Raw genomic sequence first — 22,010 nt, 5'->3', positions numbered from 1 at the left:
GTTAAAAGTAGAAACAAAAAGCTAACCAATGTATCTGCTGTCAAAGTGGAAGCACAAAATCCTACCTCTCCCAATGTTTTCCCTTCGAACCTCTAGAAGGTATTTCGATCATAAATAGTCATATTGTGTTTAATTGCCAAATGTGAGCTCGTATGCATGCACACATACATTTTCATAATTCATTATACCTTTCCAGAGAGGGGGGGGGGGGGGGGGGGAGAGTACGAAATCATTGAAATAATCTACTCGTCAGCCTCATGGGTTTACCCTGTCTTCAGTTTTATTCCTATACTAAACAAGTATGGTAATAATAATGGCTAAACAGGTATGGTAATAATAATACCTGACAACGTTGGTGTGATAATAATGCCCTCAAGAAACTGAAGAAAGAGCAGATGAGGATATCCTGATTAAATAAGAACATATTATAACGATTATACCATTATCACGCTTCAGATGATTTCATTTATATGGGAATGATATCGAATCAAATCAAATTATCTTTCATGTCTTGTGTAAGGGACGAGATACCTAACGAGATTTGAATTGGAACCGTATAGAGTGATAAGGTGCCTTCCGAATTTTACTTTATATCATGTGATTTACTTTGAAGAAAATAACCCTATTGTCCCAGAAAATCAAGATCGATAGTTCATCTAAGAAAAAGAAGACTACCCTACAGACTAGACTTGAAAGTTATTTGTTTATTTCGCATTCCTGCAATTTATGGATAGAAATTATGATATTTGTATTTTGTTAGAAATTAGAATAAATAAATGAAATAAAATACATTATAAGTGGAATAAAAGTGTATCTTAACCTTAAATGTTTTAAATTAGGGTCGCTAATTTCATGGATATCATCATATCAAATAGTTTCATCATATAAAATGATCACCACCCATTCTCAGAATTTTCTTCTTTTTCGCCTCTCAGTTATGTCAGCCAGCAGCCAGCAATGGATGCCGTTTCTGGTCAGTTAGTCTCGGATTGAAAACATCCGATAGCTGTGTAATAAGGAACCCGGATAAGCCCCTTGATAAATTAAAATATCCATCATTCTTACGTCTGAAAGCTTGCTTTACGCTTCTGCTTTGCCTACTCCCTCCATTTCTCCGTCTCATTCGAAAAGTCGCTGACTTTTAGAGCATCTTGAGGATAGATCTAGCTCTTTTTCCACTGAACTTAAAGACGTTCAATGCTAGAAAGTAGTAACTCAAATGTTTCTCATGTCGTGCTATAATTTGTTCGAGTATTTGGAAATGGCAGCAGTCCTGCTTTTGCATGTGCTTGTAAACTCCCTTGTAAACTCAAACAGTGTCAAACTTTTCGTGCTCATAATAATATCTCTTATAACTATCAATATTGCCTCTTATTTTGTTTTCTTGTCATTGATTTTGGGGGTTAATTATTCAATTTTTCAAATATTCAAATATTTCTTTACATTCATTAAAAAGAAACACTCTTTCTTGAGCTTGGCTGGTGCGTCATTAAACGACATCTTTGTGACTTGATTCTTTCATGCACACACCATCTCTGTTGATGTATTGCATGCAATGGCAGTGTTTGAGTAAGAGAGACAGGTAGTTTTCAAACAGAGGGGCGATGGTTTGAGTTTAATAACCTTCATCGTCTGATGACGAGCGGATTCATGGGGGTTTGAACTCGCGATAAATTCGTCTTTTCGTTGGGGATAAGGTTTCCGCTGGAAATGGCGAAATGATGAAAACTGGGGGACGGATATTGCAAGATTCATTGATTTGATGGAAAGCGTAGCCTACATCGTCTCTTATGCTTCGGTCATGACCTCATATCTTTCTCTACGGAATAAACACTCCTTTTCTCACAATACTCTTTACTATTTCAATATATCCTACTATTTGTAAAAACAAATATACATCTATAATCAACTTAGTATCTTAGTACCTTACTCATATTTATATTTGTACCTGGGGACCAAACACTATATCAAACAAAAACAAAAAAAATGTTCATGGACTAGAATGAGACTAACAGGTTGGTCGTATCACTTGGTCCACAAGACATTTTAAGTATAAAATCAAAAAATTAACTAAATTATTCCCTTATAATTTAATTTTTACTGGAAAGCAATCACGTGATCGATATGTTTGTTGGGGTTGAGGGTTTCAAATTCTTCATCTTGCCTTAAACTATTCGTTCACATTTAGAATTCTTTATTCATATATCTGTAAGCAAACCTTTTACTCTCCAATTTCTACATTGACATGTTGGATCTGTTCTTTAGGCTGTTAGAAGTAGTTTTTTCTCAGAGTTCTTCTAACTCTTATCAAGTCGAAGTTTTGTGTATTCCCCTCATTCATTAATCATTTTTATATCCTTTTTTGTATTCTTGTATAGTTTCCCTTCCTATTTATCATATTTATTATAAACTTGGTCGATTCGATCTATCAATGCACTCTAGAAAAATGTTTTACGCAGCGTCATCCAGACTTCTGTATTCCCCAAACCATGAAATCTGGATCTGATTATCTAGAATTGACTGCACTACATGGTATGATGCAATATTGTGAAAGAAACATTATAGTGTACTCATAAGAAGAGCTTGAAGAATTTTTTTTAATGCCGTCATTGAATGTAAAACCCGAAATAAATCGTCACCAAGCCAGGTTGCGTTCGATAAAAATCACTCCATACATCTGTCTATCACCACCGAGTTTAGATTTGTGCCCCGTTGGGGTATTGAAATATGATATTGTAAACTTGTGAACTATATCGTAATTCGCAGAGGTGAATCACGTGATCTCAACGTTTCTGGAGAAGGGGGTACTGCCCAACAACGTCTGGAGGTGTTTCATTAGAGAACAGGAATATTCAATCATTTTCCTCAAATATTTTCTTTATTTAGATTTACAATGTTTATATTTCGGATGCCATTGTTTTAAAATACATATAAAGACATTTAATATTACTTTTTGAATTAAACTGAATCTAAATATCATATTATAAATCTCCTTACGAGATATTCATCCTACTTTGTTAACGGACGGATATTGGTAACTGATGAATCCTTATGACACGGTATAGTAGTGTCTCGGTCACGTTAATTATTCATTGGTTCTAGTTTGAACGAATTGCATTTTAAATCATGTTCGATTTGACACCCTCCCTCCCCCCCCCCCCCCCTCGATCACAGAACTTTTATGTTCCCCTACGTCATATAGTTTGCACTTTTAACTGAAAACCTCAATGGGGTCAATCCCTGAAATAGGGGATCATCGGAAAGCCCTGTTCTCAGCCAACTCAGTTTCCCCCTCTCTCTGTTATTTTCCTCTACTCAAAGAGAACATTCGACAAGTTGACTTTCAGTAAATTAGAATTGGGTCGGCTACAATGCTCACATGCATTTTAATTTACGAATTCGAATGAAATAAAAACTATAACACATCTTACAAGATTTTGTTTTCTTTTGTTTACTTGTCAATAATGACAATAATGAAATACAAGGACAGAAATAACTAGATGATGATCATAACACGATTCAATGACTGGCAATTCAACCACATTTATATTATATTCATAAATGTTTACAAGAAATAAAATCATTTATGAAATTATGTAAAAATTATTATTTTGTTTTCAAAGAGTAATATGTGTGTCTCTTTGAATGATATATTAATATTTGGTGTCTAGAAATGGTTAACCAGAAGCCAAGGGGAGAAGGCAAAAATCAGGATAGGGGTTAGGAGGATGCAGATATTCCGATGACGAGCTAGATGTGTCAATCTATTTTGTTTAATAGTTGTATTGTTATGATTTCGAATAGGATGATTCTCGTTTCCCTTGTCGCTAATTTTGCCAGCTATTTTCTACTCCCTTGATGATTTAATCTTCCGGCTCCCTGCGTGAAGTCGTCTACTAAATCACCGTCAACCATACACTCGACAATATATAAACAGATAATCGAAACGGTGATTACTTAACGGATGATATCATAACCTGATGCCTGAATTACTGATTAAGACAATAATATTTCAATTGCGTCTTTTGATAGTTTGGTTCCTTCACTTTTGTCTTGTTTGTGTTTACATCATGTATGAACAAGTAACGTATATTGTAGTGTTATTCCCATTAACAAAGATAGGTGTATGATTTGCAATATATGAGTTATAAAAAATGAATCAGTCAGTAATAATAAAAAATAAATAAATACATGAATGAATAGATACATAAATAAATAAATAAATAAATAGATAAATAAACTAATAAATAAATAATGAATTAATAAATGAAGAATGTAAAGCTGTAATTCATTTTTTACAAACATATTTAAAATAATAAGACACAGGAAAAGCAAGCTGTGCAGTGTATTTCAGTATGCCACCATTTTGTGTATGCCTTTTGCGTATATGGCACTTGTCGATGTAATGTCTAGAGTAACACTTGTTTAGACGACATACAAATTGAAAATGTTATTTCGGAGTATAAAAATATATGAGGCAAGAGTGTACATCTACAAAAAGCCCGTACTCCAAAGTTCAACCAAGTACAGATAGACGTGTGTAAGAGGGAACAGAACTGATGCCCGGGGGTATACACAGAACGCTTATCCGGTTATTGGCGACTCTCTTCCCCTACGAGGGGAGCGGCTAAATTAGCCGTGAAATATATTTATTTTCATATTTCAGCCTAAAGTGTTTTCAGGGCGGGGTCATGAGTACCCCAGACCTTTTCAGAGCTTGATGTTTCTCATTTTGTTTACCCCCATCGAGGTCATGAAAGAGAGATCTTTAGATATTTGAGTTGTTTATAACAGTAGTATATATTTATAAAATGAAATTTAAAAAATTCGGAGATCAAAATCATTTTGTTTTAACGATAATAAAGTAGGTCTATGTTAATTATGTTTCAATGGCATTGGACGATTATGATTAATAATAAAAGGACCAATCGTATAAATCGGTGTGAATTATTTACTATATACTCTATGTTTAAATAATTGTTACATATATCATTTATATATACATTGTGTTTCATATTGAACTGTTGAGAAGGAAATAAATGTTAATAAATACAATACAAATACAAATGACATGTAGGAATAAGGGATCATAAATCATAGACAAAAATTTCATATTTGATACTTAAAGACTCACCTTTTGAAAACCATATATTTTTGCTCTTTTATCCATTAAAATATGACATCTTGTTTTCAGTTTTATGATAGGACGACACCAGGGTCCAGGGAATAAAAATGAATGTTCTTCATTTACATACATGTACATTACCTCATAAAAGGAGGGTTAAACATTTCAACCAAGTTTAAATTCTACCGCAGTATTGGCAATTATAATCAGACGAGGGAAATTCACAATATTAGGTATATGCCCTTGTCAAATTTAGTGAACATGATGTGTGACTCACTCTCAACTATAAAAATATCATATTTAGGGTAGCCGCCTCTATTGCAATGTATTAAACGGGAAAAGGGTATCATATCTAATTATGGTATTGGTGTTTTATTGAATAGACCGCGTCACTCTTCATAGAAACTAGATTATCGGTTGAAACGTTATCCCCTTTGTTTGAAAACCTCATAACATCTCACATGAGAATTTAAACTGTACAAATGGGAGCCACGGAAGGCTCATGGATACAGAAATATATTTCTCAATTCAAGATAAAAATTCCATCATGTTCGAATCCTTGAAAAAGAACTATTTAAAAAAAATAAAATAAAGATGAACACCGTCAAAACAAAGAAAGACTAAGCTTATAACATAAGTAAAGGAATCGTTCGTTAGTGTTTTCAAAAATGAGTAGCATGCCCCATGTGAGGATCGAACTCACGACCTTCAGATTATGAGACTGACGCGCTGCCTACTGCGCTAACGAGGCTGCACAAATATACGGATAGTAAAAGAGGAGAGATGTCATAAGTACTTCTGTCGTTGTTTTAAAATGACTGATGTTGTTAGTGCCAGCAATTCCTAAAGGTCTCGTATAATGGTATTCTATCAGAATATATGTTATGCTAACTATGAAGTAGAAGCATTAAATGACTATTGTGAGATGTTTTATATTGTAAATTTCATGAAATTTTGAGAGCACTGTGAAGTATTAGTATTTTCATCCATTGTATAATCATACTTTTTTTTTTTTTTTCTTTTTTTTTTTATTTATTTTTTTTTTTTTTTTACTGTAAATGTATGTATTTTGTTATAGGGCCCCGCTCACAAGCTTAGCTTCTAAAGGGGTCCTAAAACCGTTCAGTTTATGATGTAATCAAGTTAGAATATGTTGATTGATGTACTATTACCAGTCTCTTTTTTATGTAACAGATTATATCATGCTTTGTATGGTTTTGAATAAAAATGAACTGAACTGAACTGAACTGAAAGTATTAACATTCTTTATTTGTATTCAGTTTCATGTCATAGCTTTTTACTTTTAGTTAATGCCCAATTTAAGGAAGATTAGAAACATACAACACAAAATAATGTATTCACTTACAAACAGTTGTAGCGTAACGTCACTGTTAATTTTAAGTATATGGTCAAACATTAATTAAAAAATCACCTGTGAAATTCCCCTCATCCTTAGTATATAAAAAAAAATATGAACAAATTATAAAGATAAAAATAATTTAATCATAAACAGGAAAACAGTGAATTAATGAGATTAAAGCCTTCTCCATATAAACGCCCATATGGAAACACATCATCGGATCCAATTATGTAAAAATGACTTTCTAAACATCTCCATCGTGAATTCAAATTAAATTCATCCTTAACACCTCCAGCACCAATCCCATGGTTTAACACGTCATTCGTACCTACTAATGGCGAAGCCGCGTTCTGTTAGTTAAAGGCGGAAAGGGACTTATAAAGTGATTGTAATCGCTTTCATTAAAGTATTGAATGGGAGCCATGAAAGTGACTGGCTCCAAAGAGAACCACTCATGCTTTCGTTAGATCTAATCTATATTCCTGTATTTAAGATTGATAGGAGTTTGTAGTGGGTCCAAGTTTGCACCCATCTTGGTACGAAACTCGAAGGGAAGTCTCAAGACGGAGAAATAGTCTCAAAGTCTATTCAAAATATTCGCTGCAGTGTGCATACTGTAAATACGAATGAAATTGTTGAAAAGGGAATAAATTAAAATGTGGGATAAGAGAAATAACAAGTACATCCATGTGCTATGATTATTTCGTTGTGATTTTTAAAATGATGGACACTTGTTGTTGCATACCAGTTGGACGATATTATATTAGGTCAGAGCGATAATGGAAAAAAAATGTTATGCTATTATGCTATTCGTTTTCTTGTTATCTCAATTTGGAAGACCTTACTTATGAGAACGATATGAAAATATAGAAAAGTAAATATCAAACAGGATCGCTGCTTTTATTTAATTGAGAATCTGCACAACGCGTCATAATCATGCATTTTATTTATTTCTAATCTGAAAGGGGAGACTATTTCAAGTGAATCTGTTCTTACACGTCAATCTATCCATTTAATTCGTCTACGAAAAAGAAAATAAAAACTATAAAATGTATCAAAAAAGACCTTACATTAGACCCATACTCTTATGTTTAGACCCATAATCCATCTTCAATCGTCACAGAGTGTAAATAGTACAAATTGCTTCACAAGTTTATGCTGTTTACACAAATGAAATTAGGAGTTGGAAATTGATTAGTTCGTCTCATTTCTGAAAGTTGTTATTACAATCCACTTATCCAATTTTGTCATTGCCGGCATTTTGACAAAATGCGAAAAGTATTTTATTACGGTTGGTTCGAGGGAGGGAAAGAGGGCAAGGCTTGGGTTCAAATCCACGACCCTACTAATTTACCTGGTTGAATCAATTATTGCGTGTTAACCCTGTTTCTAATGGTTATGACCTTTTTCCTCTCGTATGACTACTTCTTGTCCTATTTGAATAACATCACACAGAAGTTGACTCTTTCCATCATGAACTTGGCTATCGACCTATCGATCGAACATCAAAACCAATATAAATCATTTTAGGCGTGTTGCTAATACTTCTAATCAATAGGTCATTAAATTAAAATAGCCAATGATATATTCTAGAGATTTAAGATTACATTACCTGAATAGCAGGGTGAACAGCCATTAAGGCCCTTCATATCATGAAAACTCTGAATGAGTGGTCTTTAAACAATCAAATCTATCACGATGTACATACCATCAAGTTTGAAACGTTACCTTTTAAAGAAACGAAGGAAATATTTAAAAAAATCTCCCTCGTTCCTCTTTCTAGCAAAATTAAAGAAATGGAAAGTTGGTATTCGCCCAAAAGTGGTAAGCCCCTGGCGAATTTCCGGCCTCCTACACAAATGTCGGCAGTCGCCTGCAGGATAGCAGTCATAATCGTGGTGAGGAGGGGGAACGGTTAATTTTAATGGTAGTGGAGAATTATAAACTATCTAAGAATTTCAAATAATGTAAACATGTGGATTCCTTTTATAAAAATTGTTTGTATAGGGCGAGAGCGTGGATTTTCCTCTTTCGTTTTCTATCCCATACCCCTCTTAACAGAAATGCCGACTCTTCAGTGAAGTATGAATATGATGGAGAAAGGCAGTAATCATCAACTTGCCCTTGATAAAGCCATTAGTGATCAACGGAAAATGAGTGGAGAGGAGAGTGGTTAGAATCGGGTAAATTGTGGGGAGGAAATGCTATAAAAATAGACTAGACAACTGAGGCCAAGCGATGTTTATTTGTTACATTGATCGATTGATTGATTGGTTGCTTTTTATTCTTTTTACAAAACATAACATTTCTTCAAGTAATATGGAAATAAATGATCCTAAATCATAGTTCATGAAAAGATAATGACTGTACTCCCTTTAAAAGTAAAAACATTTCGGTAAAATAATTCCAAAGAAACAATGACGTGTTGATTTTTGTTTGATGGGGCGAGAACGGATTCCCCCTTTACAAGACGAATTACCATACCTCTACCCACCCCCAAAGTATATTTGAATGTATTTGGAAGTACGAAAATTGTTTTAAAAGCAAAATAACGATGAATATACCCTTGATAAACCATCAAGTCGGAATATTTCGGGGAAATGATTTGTTATTTTTGTCGATCAAAGTGCGGCCCCATGCTGTTACACAATTAGCTAATCCTTACGTCAAACGTAACATAGAATAGAAGAAGAGGGCAATGACGGGGGGGGGTGGGTAAAAGAACCACGCATCCTCCGAGAAATGAGGCACATTATCCTCCATGACGTAATATAACAATCCAAAATGAAAAGTCAGACATCTGTGAAAATTAAAATAGAATTTAAATCCAACATTTGCTTTTTTTTCTTTTATCCATGGTAAATGCAACAGCAACTATCAGTGAAAAATAAACGTCTCCAGTATTCGCTAGCTCGCTCCGCTCCAGGGTCGAGGAATAAATTCGTTACTGGTGTTGCTGCCTGTGCTGACAAGGCAATGTAGTTTTAATCCCAGCAAAGAAGAGTTGGGGCTACAGTTGGATGAAAAGGGGATACCTTAAATCCGTCGACTAATGCTACCCTCTTTTTCGATGCTCACCCCTCTCCCCCCCCCCCCCCCCCCCCCTCTCCGCCCCGTTTAAAAGAAGAAAACAATTTGATATTCCTGTTTTCTCCAGACTTTAACAGCAACCCATACTTCTTTTGTTTAATGTGCCGTTATCAACTCGATTCCCCCCCCCCCCCTCCCCCACAAGATCTCGATACGTCATTATACTAGGGGATATTAAAAACATAATTTTTCCCCTTCTAGGGGGTTCTTCAATTACAAAACATTTTCTTTTCTAATTTGTTAAATACGTACACACTTTGAAAAATGTCGACGTTAATGTTAATCACAGCCACATGTATGCATCATGATTATCACACATTCTGGAACCTTAATTCATTGTTTGAAGAGCTTTTCTTGGTTTAGTGTTCCACTAAACGGCTATCAAGTTAAAGAGTAATACATTTATGATTGAAGGTAAACTAGTTTTCCCTTTTTACAGCTATGAAAAAAATCATACAACGAGGGGCCTATTTTGTATAAAACGCCGTTATGTAAAGTAATCAGTCATTAATACGGATTGTTAAACGAATCCTATGAAGCGATCCATTAAATAAAATAAAATCTATTTCTGTACAATAACATATTAAAAGGTTGTGAAGAAACCCGGTGGTCCGGACTTTTGGCCAAATGTTAGAAAAAATTCAACGTTTCACATTCATTTTGTAAACAATAATTGTTCCTCTTCGACTACAAGGCGACGTATACATGCAAGTGGGCCAAGTAACGGATTAAGTTGATTGACAGTGAAAAACAATCTACACAATAATCATGATAATCACCACTCTTAATGAGTCATCCAAGTCTTCTCTAGAGCCAAGAATAATCAATCAAACATCGTAAAGAGTTCTTTATTTGAGCATTACTTGAATGAGGTAAGCAGAATGATGAAGGTGCACAACTTTATTCTGAACGTTCGAATTCTTATTTTAAAGGACATATTTTAGTGTCGCCTCACCCGTATATATATTTTTGGAAGCCATTCCCGTCTAAATTATTTAATGGATTCGTACACTAATGTTCGTGCAAGGTGACTTTCAGTACTGTAAATGTCATCGTACATAACCTCAAAATTAAATGTGATTAAAATATTTTGTTAGAAATACCCAAAGTACGTTCATTATTCCTATCGTTGCCTTTATTCAAAGTATTTTCCCAATCTTTTAAGTTGATTGGCTTTCAGTAGTTATAGTTCAGTAGTTCAAGATTTGTAAAAGTCATCTTATATAACCTTAAAATTGAATGTGATTAAAATATTTGGTTAGAAATACCCAAAGTACGTTCATTATTCCTATCGTTGCCTTTATTCAAAGTATTTTCCCAATCTTACAAGTTGATTGGCTTTCAGTAGTTATAAAGCCCATTTTAAAATGAGCAGTGAAGACAGATGCATCGCTTAATCAAGTCAATCGACCACGAAAACAACGTAGAATAAAAAATAAATAGAAATTTAGGCAAATAGAAAATTCATACAGGACTCTGTAATATTCTCTTCTGTCAACATGTTGAATTATTGGTGCTCACATGACTTGATTTCAAATGGACTAATCCGATTAATGCCTTGGAAGAAAATATGAGCGTAAATTTGTTTAAATTGGCAACCCGCTTTTGGACTGTGCAAATTGTGTGAAGCAGAGGAAACGGTGATGATTAGAAGCTGCAAGGCGGGAAATGTTCCTTGGTTGGAGTGGATGTGTGCTGGTAATAGGCCTAATGTCTGATATTTCCTTCAGATGTAATTCTTCACCGTTCCATCTCTTCGCTCTTTGAGTGATTGTGACTGAAGAGTTTTAATTCGATTAGAATAAAATAAGATTTATTCTGCCGCAGACTCGAGAATGAAATATTGCAGTTAAAGATACAGTATATGTACAGCTCAAGTAAATCATTGAAGGAAAATTAATAGATCATGTGTAAAAGTTGCAATAAAAAAAGGATAATTGATCACAAGTTGCGTTTGGCCAAATCATCCTATCAATTGTAAAATTACCAGCTGTCATTTATGACTGAAGATCCTACTACTTCTCATAGGCTAACTCACAGAGACAAAAGCAAAAGTGTTGTTCAAATTATCTTTTTTGTTATCTCTTTGTAAAAACAGATCAAGAGCCACGCAAGAATGCCCTTTTCTTTTCTGTTTTGTCCTTCTTCTAGTGGTGTACAAAACAATAGAAAGTTCCGAAACGAAAAGTAGGCAAATGTTTTACGCGGGAAATGAGTCTGAGAAATACCTTTTTTTCCCTGTGCACCGTCATTTTTTACAACAGAGCGTTTAACATAAGCGCTCGCCAAATTGTGTGAACAGTTTTTGTAAGGTCAGTTTGACCTCATAATTATATCCTCTCGTCCAAAGACCTTTATCGTAAGATGTGAAGTTAAAAAAGAAATCGGTCTGGTTACAGAGGGATCAAGAAGGAGTGCTGTACTCTCCCTTATAGGACAGGATCTTCAAGCTGGTCCAAGATGACCTAGGCCCTGTTTCACAAAACTTATCATCAGTGACAAATGATAGTTTTTGTTATAAGCTACTGAAATCCTTGCTTCTGATTGGTTATCAGCAGATTTGTCATTGATTTTTGGTCATTTGTCATAGAAAAAAGCTTTGTGAAACGGGTCCCTGTGATCTGCAATGCACCTACCTCTCGATGGGTGGGTTTCTAAGAATCCCTGAGACACCATAAGTCGCCCAGCCTCCTCAATCGGCCAACCCCCTTGGATTTTGCAGGAAGGAGTGGTTTGGTTAAATCCAACCGGTCACTCATCGTGGGGGCAGATTCCGAATCTCACTGTTCGGTTAGGGTTCATGGTGGACTAGCAGAAATGTCTTAATCTTAACGCGATCCCAGTATCTGGGACAGTTTGTAAACAATACGCCTCTGATAAGCTTTAAAATCACTTGTGAACCCAGTAACCTATATATTTATCATTATCCTGTCTGATCAAATTGCCATTCATCCCGTCGAAAAAGCTAGGTTTTATTCTGACTATATACAGCTATCAGACTGTATTTTTTTTCATCAGCTCTTAGGGGGAACAAAGATACCCCGTATTATCTTTGTTTCATGCTACCCTATAGTTGATATTCATATAATATTTGACAACACAACCTTCATCAAAGAGAGAGATTCAATCAGAGCATATAGTGCAGATCATGTTTATTTCTTTAACAATTATGAAAATATATGACTTTACACTAGCAATTAGAGATGGGTGAGCATACTGCAATTGTTTATCCAACATAGAACGGAGCCGGTGAATACTATCTCGTGTTTGAAGGCCTAATATTAATTCCTTTTTTAAATCAATACTTCATGCAGTGTGTATATGTCAGGCGGGAACCAAAGTTCATCCCCTGAAGCACTGGATACGCCACTACATTGTCTCTCGCAGCCCTCAAAGCAATAGCAAATTATAAAACCTCGATCATTTCCATTATTGCATATAAAGCATGATCAGCTGGCTCTTAGAAAGATTTATGATTTGGAAATATAGATACAATTTTCATAATTTCTGTGAGCATGTTAGTCAAAGAGAAGGAAAGCACACAAGTGGAGCCGTATATTACAATTAATGGCGTATCAATATAATGCAATACACGAAATGTAGCTTATTATTGATAGGAATAATAATGTGAAATACATGAAACAATACTTTCTAAATTTGTCGCTACAGCCTCAAGTGCTAGTTATCAAAGACACTTAAACATTGCTTATTATGTACATCAAAGATTATAAACCTTTGCTAGCCCGCTTCACTTACCCACCGAGATATTTCGATTTCCTCCTGTTAGATGGGAATGTCAATTATGATAATAATAGTATATACAAACTATACCATTTCATTTCATTTACTAATAACTTAATGTCGTTACAGTTTCAGACTGTGCTCACTTGAGAATTGACAGTAGCAAGAAAAATTGTTATGTGATGAGGGTTTAATCTGTTTATCGATTTTATCCACTAACTTACTGCTCGAACTCAAAGTGATGGTAGCCCAAATATTGGTATTTTGTAAATTCTCAATCCTCAGATCCTCAGAGGGGGGGTACAGAGCACATTTTTTTTTTTTTTTTTTTTTTTGCTCCCGAAAATTTGAAAAACGCGCCGGCCGAGTGGGGGGGTGGGGGGGGGGGGGGGGGGGGGGGGTACAGAGCACTTTTTTTTTTTTTTTTTTTTTTTGCTCCCGAAAATTTGAAAAACGCGCCGGCCAAAAAATCGCTCAGTGGGGGGGGGGGGAGTGAGCACATTTTTTTTTTTTTTTGATCCTCAAAAAAATTTCAATTTGCACCCCCCCCCCCCCTTGAGCGCCAGGGGGGGCCCAACCCCCAAAAAAGCCCCCCGGGCCCCCCCCCCCCTGGATCCGCCACTGCTAGGTAGGGTAAAGCTCGATATTGAGTTTTCCTGGATTACTGTGAGATCATGGTGATTACAGCTGTCAAAACTACAAAAGGTGACTAACTAAAACCTGGGCGACAAGCTGACTAAATATGAACCAGGAGGCTTAATCCAAGCGGTACCCGACGTTTGAGGAGTTGCTGCAGTTTGCACGCAATTATTTTCATGGAAATGAAAAGGCGTGATTTTTAGTAGAGGAACAGTAATTATCATGAGTGGCATCAAGAACCTTTAGCAGTACAATCCATCTTGTATAATACAGGCTAAAACAGGTATATATCACAATAAATGAAAATAAAATTATTGAAGTATCGTTTATTTTATTGCATGGTGTTTCACAGAACATTATAAAATCATCTTGAAAACTAATACGTATAGAGTGTGTTAGTAATAGATCTAAATACTGGAATATGCTATTATAAACTTAAATAGTAAAACTAAAAATGTATATAACCAACATTAACATGAAATGAATAAAAAAATTACCATGTATTCTTTCCCTGGCATTCTGATTTCGAATGGCCAGTCCAATTAGATGTAAATATATTAATGAATAAGTATATAATATGTTATTGTTAATGAGCCAGGCAAATAAATAATGAATGAGACCTTACACAGTATTGACCATCCAATCAACCCTAATTAATTTTAGGTTATACCTCTCCACTTTGATGTTCTGTATCCAATTAAATAACTATAACAGCTAGTCGTTGATACCTTACTTTAAAGGTAAAGACCAGTTATGGTCATGCGATTGCATTGTGAAAGAAACGTTGTGGAATCGGTCAGAAAAGGTTGATCATCTAGTATCTAGCATCTGCAAGGTTCTGGGATCATCAAAATAATAAGAAATTTGGCCCATTCTTCGTAAAGTTACAAGCACTATACACAGAAAGATGTATATGGGACTACCCTATATCTCTCACAGTCCATGAGAGAAACAAATTTACCAAATATATGAATTAGTAGGCGGTTTCCCGGCAAATTTTTTATCATCATGTATTAGTCAAAACATATTCTTTCACATGATTGGTAATGAGAGCTTCCATTTCATTTTTTGAAATTGGGGCGTTTCCAATACTGATCTTTACCTTTGAATGTATTATTCAACTCTCTTTACATGTTTCCCCAATAAATGACACCATATAATGGGCAAATAGGCAGAGGAAGACCAGCCGAAACATACATAGATGTGCTCAGAGAAGTTGAATTTTAGGGAATGCTGTGTCAGATAGGAAGCCCTTGTCCATCATTAAGAAAGAAACCGGAAGGAATCAAGTAAAGTAAAGTAAAGTAAGTAAATTCGATCTACGTTCGTTTTAGATGCAGATGTCTAAAAATGTCCTCTTTTGGGAGACCTTCCCTTTCACTATACCAATGTCCCTAACCCATGAGCATGAAGAAAGGCGCTCTTCCGTCTCTCTGTTTATCTATCTCTCTTCCGTTCTCTCTCTCTCTTTCTCTCTCTCTCTCTCTCTCTCTCTCTCTCTCTCTCTCTCTCTCTCTCTCCTCTCTCTCTCTCTCTCACTCTCTCTCTATCTAGCTATCTATCTATCTATCTGTCCCACCTATTTTCTCCCTCTTCGCCTTTTTTTCGCTTAGTCGGCCACCCGTATGAATAAAAGCATGACGACAATTCCTTCCAGAATTCCAGGAACCACCACCTACGCCCGGACACCTTTATAAACACGTAACAATACAATCATAACGCTATATAAAAATTGGCCTATTGATAATCCTAAATGGCGACGGAAGTCAATTTGGCTAATTCTTTAACATTGAGGACTTCAGGACGCCTTTTAATATGACTTTCAATGTCTTTCTATGCGGTTTTTATATCTGGAAAAAAGTATTTATGGAACAAATAATGTTTTATAGCATAAATACTGTATTATGGCATAAATACTGTATTCATGAGCGACCAACTCGAATTATCATTTGGAGAAAAAATTATTTTGTTTGTTCCTTTGCTTTATAAATTCCAAATATCGTAGACAATTTGTATAGCCCAGGAAGGATTTTTTTTTATAAAGCTACATCACTTCACTTATACAATCATCTTTCGTTGAACTAGTGAAATATTGACACAAAAAGTATGTTATAACATATTTAACATGTTAACTCAAGATTTATGTTCGGATAATATTACATTGGTATATGCGTGAGTGATGAATACATAATTATGATAATACATCCAATTTGTCTGAGATATACGCGAATGTCTTCATGAAACTTGATACGATTGACATATCAAACACAAGCGTAAAATTGCTTGATGAAGCGTGAATTGTTCCACGCGACAATGTCGTCATGTCGCGCTGTTCGTACTCGTGTGAGGTAATTAGGAATCGCGGTTACAATACGTCATAGTAAACATGTGGGGGAGACCTTTATATAGTAAAGCTTGAAAATAAAAGTCATTGAAAGTCATATTGCATGCAACTGATGCAAATTCGATATTTCGCGAATTAGGACAGAGCATAATCTGACGGTTTGTATATGTTGCTGCGTGTTATGCTTTGACCCCTTCTGACCCCCCCCCCCCCCCACCCTCCCCTCCCCCACCCTCTCCCCTCCCTCATTAAATTGCCCCTCAAACTAAACTCAATGCCATTGTTGCACCATTGCATGTAAGCATGTAATGTATAGGGTTTATATCCATAGCGACCTAAACCCAACGTTTGGTTTCGGCAGACACCGCATCAATTCTATTTTCATTTGGCTAATTTCCATGAAATAATGATCACTTTTAGACCCACCCAACACCCCCCCCCCCCCCTCCTCCCCTAGCTAATTAGGTCATGTAAAACCAACGCCACCGGTGGATTAATAATGACAAGTCATGAGGAGGGCGTGATGTCTATGACGTATTAAAAAACGAGCTAGCTTTGTATGATTTTCATGGAAGTTTAGTATACACTGCCAGTTGCCACCTAGAATCATGTCTCTATAAATAGGAGATATATAGGAGGCGCTAGCTTCCAAGCCTGTCCTAATTAATATGTATTTGACAACACCCCGGGGTATATACAATGGCAATGTTACCACTCGTTGCCCTTTATTGTCACAACGTTTGACATTGAGGAGAAACCATGAATTGGATCAAAATCAAATTTAGACAGAAATGATTAAGAGACATAATGCCTGTGATTCGCCCTCCCCTTTCCACCAAAATAATTATGACGTCGATAATATCGACGTTTAATATTCACCTGACCGGTAAGAAAGCCGGTATTTCAGTGATTGTAGGCAATCATCCAGAGACATACAGCTTTGAGTCCTATCCGAGGGGCTTAGCAATAAGTATCACTGTCTTACCAATTAAGGACAGTTACAGTAGCTCACCGGCCTTACTTGAATATGCAATCCTAAGAGCACTTGTCTACCAACTTGTCTACCAACAATTGCTTGCACAATCCATTTTCTATTATTCATATGGCTAAAAGTATGAGAGCTATAAGGTATTTTGTTTTGAGTACCACTTCGTGAATCGGGTCAAAACATCAGAACCCCCCCCCCCCCTCCCCTTTTTCCTTTTCTTCAGGAACGACTGTCCTACAAAATTATTGATTATTGAATGGTGATGATAATATTCATAATAATAATAGTCGACAGACAATCTGAGACACAACGTCTCGCTACGATGCAGGCATAATTATCGTCAGATTGAAAAAATAATAATGCGACAATAAAAGAAATGGGTTATATTGGTTTCAGAGCAAAACGATTGTTCGGAATAATAAATAGGAATTTCAACAACAAAAGGGAAATTATTCCAAAAGACAAAGTAGGATACGCTCGGTTAGAGGGGTTGTTGTATTGAGTATGGTGAAATGGCACTGCAGTCTACCGTACATATTGATTACATCTCTATAGAGCCTTATACAGACAAATTGACATGGAATTGCATTTGCACAATACATTACGTGCCTATTGTATTGTGATTAGAGGAAACTCACTCAGATGTTTATATATTAGCCAGGTAATTTTTGGAGGAAAGTCGTAAAATTTGGAATCTAACATTCTGATCAGATTATTTCGATGATTCAAAACCCACTCGTCCAGCGAGATTTCCGACTATACACCTGCGATGAATGAAAGCCTCGTCAGAAAATTCCTGTTAGTTTTAAGCATTTTTTTTTTTTTAACTTGATAATTTCAACATTCGTTTCTTCCAACGGCTATATGTGCCTTCCTGAACTTGTCTCGAAGGGAATGAAAACATAGGAGCGGCATTTTACCGAAGAGAACTATTATACTAAATGGAACATGAGATTCTTATCAAATTCCTGACGGTTCTATGACAGGAACATTATTATGACAGAAATAAATGTATTATACTTGTTTGCTAAATTGCTTGTTCTTTTTGTAACATTAATTTAACAAAAGCTACGAGAAAGAACATTTGAAAAATAGGCCTATGGTCAACTTTGTTTTTTAATGCATTGTGTCGCTTTGCTCAAACTTTGAACTTTTAATCTTCTTTACGATGGCATTCCTACGTATATGTGGATCAGCATTAAATAAGACCACTGTTTTTTCGTGAGTCTCCTAACACTTCATATTAAGTTGCTGTTCATGCTTATTTTTTCTTTGTTATTCTAACTATATACGTGTTTGTATATTTTGATGTCCCTGTGTTGCATAAAGAACTGAACTGAACTTTCGAAACAAAAAAATATAAAAAAGTGTCGGTAGTATTCCAAAAGTAATCCTAAGATAGGGCGTCACGAGATTATTTCCAAAGGTAGGGGAGGGTGGTATCATAAAAATTGCTGAAAGCCTTTGATGTTAGCCCCCCCCCCCCCTAACCTTCTCCCCTCACCCGTTCAAACCCCTTTTAAAAAGCGATGCTCATGGGCATGTTAGTTATATAAATATAAGGCACAATCGTCAATAAGGTTTTTAGAATCTCGATTCATTCACACACTCAGGCACTTTTCGGATTGTTCTAACATGTCTAATGAAATTTACATAACCTTTACCTGGTACAGATAAACAATGACAATGTGTGCCAACATTCGGGGGAGGGGGTATCCTCGTTACTTCTCACTGGGGAGAGACATGTTTGAATTATGTCATTATAAGATGGGTCGCTATAATGCTGTTTTCCTCTCGGGTACGTCTGTATAGCCACTGCCTGGAAATTAAAATCACATGTCTCCACAATTTCCATCACTCCGTGTCCCAACCCGCCATACTTCAATTTCACCGATATTTTGGATGATACAAAGTGTTGTCTATCTTTCTGTCGTTCCTGTTACTTTTTTGTATTCATCTCTTTAAACAATGTTCTCACCTGAGTAAAGTAACCCTTCCCCTCTATCAACCTCTGTCATTTTTTGTTCTTCATTTTTGTTATACAATGAGCGTTGTAAGCAAACACAATGTAAATATTTTTGATATGATATAAAAAAAAATTAAAAAAACGAGTATTGCAAGACGTCCAGGATTTCCCACTTTAACTTTGTAAACAGAATTTGTAAAAAAAAATAGTTATTATAAAACGCTTCGAGTATGACATGACATGGGTCGTTCCAAAGTGTCAAATCTTTCCCGTCAAGGTATCAGACTTATGCAACATCTAATCAATAATGATTATACTCTTTTGCTCATAGATATAAAGGGGTTCACTGCCCTTTCAATCTCTACCATCTTACATATTCATGGCATTAGAACATAAGTATGATTAAGCACTCTGACGTAGGCCCTATGCACTTGTAGGAAAAGTTTGGCAACATTGGCAGTGGCAAAGAAGTGCAAAGAAGGGAATTCCCCCTTCGTGTTTTACTTTCTTCACGGGGTCAAGGGCCGGTTTGAAGAAAAACCTGTGACAAACGTAGCTATTATATCTGTTGATATCACGTATTTAATACGGTGCACTTCCATGGCCCAAAGAATCAGCGAATAGAAGTGGTGGAGGGAAACGAAGAGAGAGAAGGAGGGGCAGAGACAGGGCAGAGAGAAAGAGGGATGAAAAGATATGTGGAGAGAGAGAGCGAGAGAGAAAAGGGGGTAACAAAAGTTTTGCCGTCATCAATAATAATCCAATTTAAAAAAATAATAATAATCCGTGGACTGGAATCCAGGCTTTATTCAAAACTAGATTCCAGTGATACACTTTTAGCTGGTCACATTATCTTTATTGTTACAAAGGTAAAGAGAAATAGAGATAGTTAGTTAGAGAGAGAGAGAGAGAGAGACGGAAATAATGAGATAGAGAAAGAGAGAGATAGAGAGAGAGCGCTAATAAGAGAGAGAAACAGAGACAGAGGGACAGATGGGGGTGATCCTATTTTTCTGAGGGGTGGTACGATACCTTCAAACTCTATGTCAAAAGAAAAACACATTCAGGGGCTTCAAACCGCAAAGAAGTAAACAACCGCAAGATAAATCGAATCAATAGATTAATCTGACAATAGGAGTAATCCGATTTCTTGTATCCTTTTATAAAAAGCCTTGTAACAGCAATTTATTATTTGTTTATCACATGTTGCATAGAACTTCTAATCACGGTGTTATTTCTTCTAATATGAAAATGGCACGAGTTGCACGCAATGATCTAGTGAATGCAAAAGAATCAAGGTTAGAACCAATATTGCTGGTTATATAATTACCACACCAAGTTTAGAAAAGTCATGAACGCGTTATCATGAATGGATGAAATAATAGTCGGAAACCCGTTATTGCTTTGATCATAGAAATGTCATCCGGCTCCGTAGCTTCAGTCATCACTAAAGATATGTTTGCTCCGTTTTGCAGTTTTTCGCCGACTTCCGGCCGTCAAAACATAGGGAACGCCCATGCAAACTCTAACCATAAAGGTCGTACTATATGGGCAAGAGGGAAGGGGGACGGGGTGGGTGGTGGTGGATGAACCCCCCCCCCCCCACCCCCACCCCCACCCCCTTCCCTCTGCCCATAAAGTACACCTTTAACGGTTAGAGTCTGCACGGGCGTGCCCTATGTCTTGTCGGATGGACGTCGGCGACAAAAATTCTTCTCCATCCTAGGCTATCCACTCCAACAGCCCGATGATAGTCTACTATTGAGAGCAAATGCGAGAGAAAAGATGACAAAGACAGAAAGAGAGAGAAGAATACGGAGAGACAAAGAGAGACAGAGACAGAGAGAAAAGGAGAGAGAGAGAGAGAGTGAGGAAAAAAGACAGCGAGACAGAGAGAGACAGAGAGAGCGGGAGAGAGAGACAGAGGGAGGAATGGGAGGGGGGAGAAGCAGAAGCAGACTCCGTGGAAGAGATAAACTAGTCAGAGAGCAACGCAAGAGAGAGAGAAATATGGAGAGACCGAATGCAAGAAATAGAGTGAAAAAAGGTGACAGTAGAAACGGCCAAATCGAAAAAGAAAGAGGGAGAGGGAAGTAGAGGGAGTGGAGGGGGGGGGCTGTTATCCACTTTTAATGGATGTCATCAGATTTGTCTTACAAATCTTTTCCTCAAACACTATACTTTTAACCGGACCAGGGTCGCACTGCCAAGGCCGAGATTTTGTATTTACTTGCATCAACCACTACCAAAAAGAACAACAACAAATAGCCGAATGTAAACAACAACAAGTGATATCGTACATTGTGCATGCATGTGACGTCACATTACAAACATATTGACCTTGTTATGTAACGTTAATGCTTCATTGATCTATATAGACGTGTTTACATCTTGCATCTAAGCTCCAAATATGTAGCTTAATTCAATTTCATTAATCTTCGAATGTTTTATTCCATTTTTTCTTCTTCTTCTCCTTTTGCTCGAATGCTCTCTCTCTCTCTCTCTCTCTCTCTCTCTCTCTCTCTCTCTCTCTCTCTCTCTCTCTCTCTCTCTCTCTCTCTCTCTCTCTCTCTATCTCTCTCTCTAGGTAATTTTAAAAAAAAAATGATTCGACTTCCAGACTATCAGACCAACTTACCAGCGTGGAATGTATCGTCAAATAAGTTCTTTTGGGTAAACCTATATTTCAAAATAAGTGTTGAAATTGTTTAATACCCCCCCCCCCCGAAAAAAGGGACTCACGGCTGATTCGCTATA

At 36.3% G+C, this 22,010-nt stretch overlaps 1 non-coding gene across 1 annotated transcript; it reads right to left on the bottom strand.

Moving 5' to 3' along the window:
* Window positions 1-5,803: 5,803 nt before the first annotated feature.
* TRNAM-CAU lies at window positions 5,804-5,876 on the bottom strand. The gene has a single exon. It is a non-coding gene; the product is annotated as a tRNA-Met (tRNA).
* Between the last annotated feature and the right edge of the window lie 16,134 nt (window positions 5,877-22,010).

Source organism: Strongylocentrotus purpuratus, unplaced genomic scaffold (genome assembly GCF_000002235.5).
Source record: "Strongylocentrotus purpuratus isolate Spur 01 unplaced genomic scaffold, Spur_5.0 spur5_scaffold_6, whole genome shotgun sequence".
Lineage (NCBI taxonomy): Eukaryota > Metazoa > Echinodermata > Echinoidea > Camarodonta > Strongylocentrotidae > Strongylocentrotus > Strongylocentrotus purpuratus.
The sequence above is the reverse complement of the archived record's forward strand: the minus strand, read 5'-3'. Positions and strand labels throughout refer to the sequence as shown.